Source organism: Gavialis gangeticus, unplaced genomic scaffold (assembly GCF_001723915.1).
Source record: "Gavialis gangeticus isolate Ggan-Ray unplaced genomic scaffold, GavGan_comp1, whole genome shotgun sequence".
Taxonomy (NCBI): Eukaryota; Metazoa; Chordata; order Crocodylia; family Gavialidae; genus Gavialis; species Gavialis gangeticus.
The window spans coordinates 23,432,223-23,442,335 of record NW_017729003.1 but is presented as its reverse complement, the minus strand read 5'-3'; the positions used below and the strand labels follow the sequence as shown (position 1 = coordinate 23,442,335).

Genomic DNA, 10,113 nt, shown 5'->3' with positions numbered 1-10,113 from the left:
CCTTCCTTTTTCTCAATACGGTCAAAGCAGAAGCTCAACTGAACCTTCTCCCCAAACAAAAAAAATTAAGCAGTGGAGAAAATGCAATGAATTTTGACTTTATTTCTTAAATTTCAAAGGTTCAACTATATGGGCTATCAATACTCTGGAGGGGTATAGAACATTGCTTGTAAGTTTTAAAAGGTTTAACAATGATAATAGTAGTGAATTCAAGAAACATCAACTACCCTTTTCTTGCCAAAACATTATGAAAATGAGAACATTTAAATTATATTAACAAAAAGTTTGTTAATAAAAAAACTTTTGCACAGGAATACACAATGTCGAGGCTTTGAAAAACACATACTCCACGGTATATGAATTCTAAAAGGCATCAGGCTTTAGGGTTAATAAGTTTAAGATAAGCTGGTAAGGCTGAAGCCTGCTCAATGCATGCCCTTCCCCCTTGCCACTGCTGGAGCTTCCTTGAGTATCTGTTTGGAGCTCATGCCGTGCCAGGCGGCCCTGCATCTGCTCTGTGCTGCCACTGCTATGCCGCTAGTCAGCAATGGTGATGGCATTTTAGATGAAGGGCAGCCTGGCACAGCACGGACTCTGGGCAGCTGTACCAGGTAGCGCCACACACTTCCCCACACACAATCACATACCTCACAAACACTGCACTCACTGCCCCCCCCACAAACATCCCCATCACACACATATCTGCATGCCCCTGGGGGAAGCCACGCTCACTGCTATGTGCATACATCCCACCACACATGCACACCCCACACCCATCTCACTACACACATCCCCAGCCACCCTCACCCTCCACACACCCTGCAGCCCCCCACAAAACCCATACCCACTCACTTGTCCCCACAAACCCCTCATACCCACCCACTCACATCCACACATACTCCCACATCCCATACACACATCCACACACACACCACAGCCCCCCACAAGACTCATACCCCCCACCTATACCCACCCACCCCTCCACACCTGCTCACAATATACAAGAGTAAGACTTCTTTTCGAGGTATTATGCAATCATCTCTACATACACCACACACACACAAATCAGGAAAAAAATAAAATTAAAATATATTATCATTGTTTGATTTTTACTATATAATTAATTTTCTGTTTCCAAGATGGCAAATCCCCTTCCCAAAAGGAGTACTTCTGGGGGCCAGGGGACGGACATATGGCAGCAAAGGTCAGGGGTTAGAGGGTAGTACTTCCAGTCCCAAGATGGCAACCAGGGGACGAAGCCCCTGTCAAGGAACAGGGCTACTGTTGCAGCCCTGGACAGCTCACCAAAACTCACTAAGCAACCCTCCTCCCAAAATAATTGCCTGTCCCCTGTTATAGAGTGTGGGATGCAGGGTTGAACTTCTAAATTGCCTAGCTGGCTTGTGGAGAGCAAGGACAGCTCATTTAAGTCTATCTCAACCATGCAGCTGGCACTAAATAGATACAACTAAAAACAAACCTTACCTCCAGCCTATTTCCTGGCCTATCACAGCTACAAAATCATTCCAACACTAGTTGTCATATGAAGAGTAATATTGCATTGCATTACTCTTTCAAGTGCTGTTACAGTATTTCTTAAGGGTGCTTTCACTAATAGATAGGCAGCTTTCTTAGCACTTGTACAAATCTAAACACACTTGTAACATTAGGCAGACTTGCAGAAGCACTGCAAGAAAAAGGGTGATGTCTACCAGAGAACTTATTACCCAGTTTTTGATGGCTGAATGGACTACATCACCTTGCACTGCATCTGCACAAGCTTGTGGGTACCAATTTTGCACCGCCTCACACTTCACATCTTGGGGTCATTTTATACTTGCGCCAAACTGGTTTAAGATGTCAGCAAGTCAAAATAAGTGTTTCCCCTCATCTCTCACATCACACAGGTGTAAATTGCTACATAGGTTGCAAGACAGTCAAGAAAGAAGCCCATTACATTTTTTATATCTGCTTTAACAACACCATTGTTTAAGCAGGAGAAAACCTAAATGAAGACCAGATACCCAAGCACACCATGGAATAAATACATTATGGGTGATGAGTCTTAACTACATCTCTGAGTTCTATTTTATTTTTTTCACAAGCTCACATGATGTACAGCTATGTCATGTTGGCAATGCATAGATTTGTAATGGGACAATATGCAGATATATATCTTGTCTAGTATTTTTCTTCCTTTGTAGATTCATAGATGTTTCGATACAAAGTACCATATGAACTTTAGTTAGAACTTCATTAATTTGCATTAATGAACAGGACATATTTGCAAAGTAAGTAGCTGTGCTAATCAACAACTAAGTGAAAGCAAAGATAACATTTATTTTATGTTCAGTTTGTATATCTCATGTTGTCTTAGCAAATACTATGTAGTCTACTATATACAAATACAATTCTTTTTACATTAGTATTAGCTCTCAGTAAAATCTTTTCTAGTAAATCTTTGTAGAGATCTGAGACAGTCATTTCATTAGCTAGAGTAGTAAGCACCTTTTCACAGAATTACAAAGTGTACAGATTAGCAAAAGCATGGTTTGGCGAGTTCCTATTGTGAACTGACTTGGAACCCCTTCTAAGCTGAAAAAGCCTTTTCCTTCTTTGCCAGACTCTGAATAACTAAAAAGAACCTTTTTAATATTAGTACTCCAAGCACTGAGACACTAATCATGTCCATGTTTCCATGTCTGGAAGAATCTATCTGTCAGTAGAAGTGATATATTTCCATTTGGGCAAGAGATTCTATTTAGGGCCCTCACCAAACATTAAATTTCTGCCACAATTAACATGTTAATTGGCAAGCATAAATGGCAAGTGCAGGTGAACCCAATTTAAGGCACCAAACCAGATATAAATATGTTGTACATATATGATGTTGAACATTTTTAGGGACAGTTTGCAGGGAGCCATAAATTGAACATGTCTCAGGTCCAGGGCTGACAATCAGCCAATTACTGGCCCAGACATGGCACCAGGGTCCTTCAAGTCTCAGGTGTGATCAGGAGCCAGAGCCAATAATCAACTAAGTGTCAGTCCTGGCTCTAGACCTGTGGGCCCCAACATTTTAAATTGCTGGTGTCACAGAAGCCCAAGATCATGATTGTGTGCCCAGCATTATGATTCCAAAATTGTACCTTCTACCATATACACATGGCACGGCAAAAGGCATAATTGTTGGGATTTGGGGGTCCCTTTAAATAAACATGTTCTAGGGGCCTAGGGCAGCATTTCAGAGGTTGTAATAAGGATGTATGCTCTCCATGGTATGCTCCCTGAATGGTATGCTCCATTTTTTTCTCTGACTACTAATAATAAACTGTCCATTAAGATTTTACTGCTAGCTGATTTTTTTCCCCCTAACTGTGGCTGTTAATCACAAAAACATAGGTCAAGCATTTAGTAATATGTTGCTCTGGTAGGATGTGCCCATATTTGTAGATATATAATGCTAAAAATTTTGCCATAGGACATGCTTTAAGTACCCTTTGCTCTGTAGCCTTGGAGAAGAGAGACTTCCTTCTGGATTTCACTAGCACTGTAGGCACAGCAAATGAAGGTAGAAACTGGACATAAAAGACCAGAGAATTTTATAACATAAAACAGCATTCAAAACTATGGAATTTAATAGAATTTGATACGAATGTATCCACTAGAAATGTAGTATTAATCTAAATGATCTATAAAATATTAGCACTAGGTTTAACATTAGCTTGTAAGAGACAGTTCTGTTCATCATTTAAAATTTTTTTTTCAGAAACAGAAAACTGTATAAAATGTAAAGGATTTTCTCACAAACAAACAAGACAAACCCATCTATGCTTTATCTATGATTTAGACAAATTCAAATTACATGAGTACTATAAACATGCTGGTTTAATATGGAAATTCATATCCTTAATGATCCACATCAGTTTCTCAAAATGAGGAGTAATGGGAGGGTGCTAATGCACTTACAGGAAAGGCATCTTTACATCTAACATCCACTATATAATATTTAAATCAAATTATCCTATATAACACCAAGAGGGTGAATCATTGCTGATTTCATGGAACATTAATATTTTTGTTCTCATTCAAGTCTTTTTTCAATACACACATAAGCTGAATGGAAATTGTCAGCAAGTAATTGTTTTTGTTTCCAACCATGTTAACACTTTGATCATCTACACTACATGAACACAGGCTGAAGAAAAATCTCCCTAAAATAATATGAAATAATGAGCAAATAATGTGTCCTGCTGTTTTTGCCATTTGTGACAATACTGCTATAGTGGATCTGCTGCTTCTGGTGTTTTTGTGATTCTGCTTAATTTAGTCCATCATGTAAATCCATGCTTTATGAGAGTATTAGCTGTGATTATATCAGAAAAATCACTGGACTGTGAAAGAATGATTAAAACACAAAAAGGATGAGCCTACTAGGATGATATATGTAAGGAAGATTGGACCCCTTCCAGTCTTCAGCCATTTGCAAAATTCAAGTTTAAGTTGGCATTCATTAGCAGAATGATTTTAAGACAATTATTATATGAAGAAATGTCTGACACTATGGATGCTGTGTACACACACCTCTCAATCTGCATGCAATGCATCAATGTTTATATCTAAATATGAAACATTTTATATAAAACGTTTCCTGGTATTTTAATGTTTTATACTTTTTTTTTTTTATTAATCAACAATATTTTCAGTGAGATCCTATCTACTTGTGGGCATTAAAGATCCCAGGGCACCATTAGCAAAATGCTGAAGTATAAACTTGGTTTCCTGGCCAAATCCCAACTTGACTAATTACATTCTTCCTAATCAAATTCCCTTCACAGTGTCAGCTGAACAAGGTCTTTTTTTGCTTCCTGACATCAGCTATTGTGGTTTGTTAAACAGTTGCCATTTTTTCAACCCAGAATTGGATGAAGACATCTTTATTTTTCTTTTAGGCCTAAGTGTAGAAAGATATTGGAGGCATCTTGTATATTGTGCATCAGTTTATTAAATTTGTAAAGCAACTCATGAACCTTCAGAGTAAAAGGTAACAAATAAATGAAAACATTGAATTTATAATAAAATGTAGGGACATTTCAAATAATTAGTAAAAATGAAACATACATATCAGCAGCAAATCACCAAAAAACAATAACCTTAAGTCAGAATTGTTGATCTATTTCAAACTCAATTATATAGGACACAAGTATTTATGTATTTCCCTACTGGCTTTGTCATCTTTTTGGATTCACAATCCTAAATATCTACTAATAAAATTCAATCTGTTAAATTTTGAAGCTGCTAAACTCATAAAAATATATTTCACAGTTACAGTACAATAAAATTATGGCTGCTTAAGTATAACTGCTTAGCATGATAATTAGTTACTAAATTTGGGTGTTACTTTTAAATATTTCAGATTTCTAGAAGAGAGGATACACTTGAAGTTTTTGAAAGGCACTTAACACCCCCCCAACCCCGTACTGAACAGAAGCTGAGGGTATATAACGCCTAGGAGAATCAGCTACAAAAACTGAAGGCCATCTGTTTTTGAGACTCAGTTTTATAAATGAGGCCTCAAGAACTACAGTATAAAATACAACTAAACAAAATGATTCAACTGCCTCATTTGTATTTTGCAGTAGAGATGTGCAATTTGGAATTTTCAGCTTGTAAATATTTACTTACATTGCACAGTGTTTTCTATCCAAGTGAAGATATGGTCATTACCATCAGGAGCTTCGTTCTGTTGTACAGATACATGCTTCTGTTTCTATCGTAGAATAAATTAATTTTCACACCGTCATAATTTAAGCCAAAAATCCTCCTCGATCAGCACAGTCACACAATAGCTGCAGGCTGGGTATAATTTTCAGGAAAGAGCTTCGATACATGTGAAGTACAGAGTGCTTTGATGTTACATGTAAAGTGATAGAGGCTATTTTAGGCATCAAGTGTATGCTGAGATCTGTACTGAATGTACTTAACTCAGCCGAGGGCTGGGTTTGTTATCAAGTAGGGGTGTCTCCTTTGCACCTCAGTGTACATGTCAACACAGTAGCGAGTCCTACTCCCTTATTCTTTCAAGTTCTGATGCACATCCTGTCCTGAAAACTGTGGCCGGATACTGCAATTAACACATTTATGGTACACTGGCTGACAGAAATGGCTTGTGACATGTACTGATCTTATCTGAAGGAATTAATATTTTACTGTTAAATGATTAATAGGCTAATTCCATCTTTGGCACAAGGCCCTCACTCTGGGACCATGTGTCTGCCTGACACTTTGCCAGCTGTTTTCAACAAAAAACATATGGGAAAGGGCACACTCATCCAGGTTATATTTAAAATGTGATAAATATTCTGTTACGTTACAATGGCATTTTAAACAGTCATCTTAGTAAAAATATATGACAACAAGCCTTATTTTAGTGCACACTTTTGTATAGCACTTGTGCAACTGAAGGACAGGGATAATACTGTATCCAAACTTGAGAATATTTAGCTCTCACTTGTGGTTCAGTAGCAGCAGTGTCCAAGATTTATTTTTCAACCTGGGCCTACAGAACAGGTTGTTTGCTCTTTCTCTTAGACGCTGTCACGGCTGTAAGTGTTGTAGGGCTTGCTACCACTGCCCTGGGCCCATCTGCCTATGGGTGGCAACAGGGTGGACCTCGGCTTTGGATCACCTGGTCTGCCAGGAAGTTGGTCTTACGTTTTCTCGTCTGCCATGACTTTGATGAAATATATTCCCAGGAGGCACTGCCTGCAGTGATCCTGCCTGGTCTCAATCCCTGTTTCTTCTGTGGGGCTCCAAACTTCCCCTTTACCCCAGCCTAGCCTCTCCAGACGGTACTCACAAAATCCTTCTGCAGCCAGGTTGCAGTGCTGTCTGTTGTGGTATTGTTTGGCCCTCTACCTCCAGGGTGATCTTTAGTCTAGATTAGGTACACCCTTTCCAGGGCTGGTTTTGGCCCGTGCTCAAATCTCAAAAGAAAAGGCAAAAAAAAAGCCTCACGGAAAACCCCGGCTGCTCTCAGCCTGCTTGTCAGGCTCAGTGCATGTCTCCTTTTACCCAGAATCAGGTTCTCAAAATCCCAATTGCAGCAATCAAGAAAATCCCTTAGTTTTTGTTATGCACTGGCACTCCTATGAACATTCACAGTCTCCTTGGGGTCTCCTCTATGTGCAGGAAGGCTCTACTTGTAACTGTAGTTTCCCTCAGGCTCCTCCTCCAGATCCTCTGTTGAAACTCTGCTCCGGAGATTATCACCAGTTGTGTGTGTGCAGGCCTCCACCTGCCTCTTGCTCAGGGTCACTCAGCAGCGTTCCTCTGGCAAGTTCCACAGCCCTTGCCTGCTGAGATGCTCAGCTGCTCCTCTCTCCCTGCGGCATGCAGGGAACTGACCCCTCTCTGTCTCTCTCCAGGGCCGGAAATACCTTTGGGCAGCCTCCCTCCTCCAATCCTGAGCGAGATGCTGCTCCGGAAATGTGGTGGGTATTTTTCTTCCCTTCCAGTCTACAGCTGCAGGCCTGCTGGCCCTCCATGCTGTGAGTTTTATCTCACTCGTTCACAGATGTCAACTTGTCTACCATGGTCCTTGGCTTTAATATTGCCTCCAAATCAGATTCCTACTATAAATCCTTCTTGAAGATGCTACTTCACTTAAGTTTATATGTCAGTACTCCACGATCTGGACTCACTGCCTAGCAGCTTGGATTGGAAGTATTGGTTTTGATCAACAACCACTAAAAAGTTTGGCATTATACCACCTGAGAGACAATCTCTCTTTCCACATCATATTATCGCCAAGGCAATCAGCAGGATGGCTTGAGCCTGAGTTGAAGTCTCCAGAATGCAACACACAAGGAACTCTTAGCAGTCTGCCCCACCTTGGTCTCATTTGTTTTTTCTGAATTTGTTGAACTAGAAGCCACACAAAAAAATCATTTTCTTTGAACAGGAGTTTGTGGGCTGCAAGTGGGTTTTTCAGTGGGAAACTGCAAGACGCAGGATTTTAATTTTGACCTCAATCCTACCGACACTAACAAGTGCTTAATTTTAAAGAAATGAGTAATCTTACATTAATCACATGCAAAAATGTTCGCAGGATTAGCCCGTACCTTGTATTATATTTTGATGTCTGGTGGCTGTATGCGACTGGAAAGAAAAATGCTGCTCTTTTGACTTTTATAATGCTTAATGTTTGAAGGTGGGTTTTTTTTATATCTGTAATACAGATATCATTAAAATTCTTGGATTTATCCATATATATGTTAACCCATGAAATACTCTCTCAATTACATAATATAATAGAAGGCTTGGAAAAGCCCAAATTATAAACTATGTCAGTTTACTGCATTATATGTGAGCCTATTTAAGACAAGAAAAGTATTACTATTCAAAATTTCAGACACCTGTATAAACCTAGTGAAATATTTTTGCTCCAGAATCTGCCATTAGATATTAAATTATGTTGTGCTCTGATGTGGAATAGAACTATATCTACCAAAATCTTTCAGTAAATTGACTTGATAATTAGAGAATTACAGAATGATTTTTTTTTAAAGCCCAATAACCCAGTAGCTATTTCTTTCTTTAAACACTATTATGATGGTCACGAAATGCACATTCTGCATCACAAATATGAAGGACATAGTATGCAATTCTCTTTGGAAAAGTCAAATATAGGGGGATCCTTGTCCAAAGGAGACTGCAGGGCTGGGTATAGACACTGGCACTGACATTACAGGGATTGTACGAACTAAAATGTGCTGGTTTCTCTGGATGGGGCTGGCACAGAAAAGCTGTTTTCATGGAGTGCTGACTATAGTTAAATTTCCATGAGGACTTTCTTCTCATTGCAGAGCATCTGGACAAAAACAGGGTGAATGATCAGACCAAAATCAACTACACCTTGTTGTATATTGAGAACAGTCAGGACTCTGTAACTTTGGACTGAAAAGATTTCTAAAGCAAAGAGCACGCTGGAGCATGAAATGTGCAGACAGCAGGTTAAGTAACCAGGTGTGACAGAAGTTGTGTCTTGATTATGACACAGGCTCTCTCCACACTTTATCTTAACTAGGAGATTTTCTTACACAGTCTAATAATGCAAATTTAAATCCTGGTCCAGATGGACCAGGAAGAAGAGTTGGAACTGGCATCTTAGCTAGAGATTCTTTATGTAGTTCTATAGTTGTTTCTATAGTGACTTTAACAAGAGATCCTCATGTTAAAACAGGGCTGTCCAACATATAAGCCCCCCCAGAGGCCACATGCATTGGGGGCCACATGAGTCAGGCCTCCACCTGCAGCGGCCACAGACTGCATGGGCAGCAACAAGTGTGCCATGTGAAGTGCCCTCCTTTCTCCTGACTACCGCAGTCCAAGCTTGTGAGAACATTCCTCCCCAACACTGGGCCATCCCTCCCCAACACTGCAATCCCCATGGTACACAGCCCCAATTCCTTTCCTGCCCCCTATCACCTGGTGCCGCCCTAGACTCCCCAGCATCCTGTCCTGCCACACTGCCATGCCCCCTTAGATGAATGCATGAAACAGCAGCTAGAAGAGGGAGCCTGGAGACTCCAGCTGCTATTACAGCTGGAGAAATTGGGGGAGTGACAACTTGGTGAGAGCCCAAGGGCCACATATTAACCCCTTCCAGGCCACCAGTTGGACAGTCCGGTGTTAAAAGATAATAGAGCCCCTGGCTTTACAGGGCCTAATGAGGGACTGAATCAGCCCCAGCTTGGTCACTCCATCCTCCCTTTCCACTAAGAATTCCAGCCCCATAGGACATCCTTTGCAAGGTCATAAGGATGAGAGGCAGGCTTGGTTCCTTACTGGTGGCAGATACCCTTTTCTACACTAACGGAGACCATGTGCAGACTGGGAGTCCCCGCGTTGTGTGAATGGAGGCAATGCTCTGTGACAGAAAATTATGTCTGTGTGATAAATGTGCTTGCAGAAGGCTGTGTGAAGATTAGACTAGGTGTTTTTTGTCATTTGTATTATAAGCTGTATGTCGTCGCTAAGAGCCTAATTAAAGTCAAAGATTAGTGAGGCCTTACATGGAGTGAAGCCTAATAAATTTAGCAAGGCCATGTA

General features: G+C 40.3%; 1 protein-coding gene across 3 annotated transcripts in view; it reads right to left on the bottom strand.

Annotated features, from left to right (window-relative positions):
- ANK3 (ankyrin 3) overlaps window positions 1-10,113 on the bottom strand; it is a 604,477-nt gene that overhangs the window by 244,849 nt on the left and 349,515 nt on the right. The window lies entirely within an intron of this gene.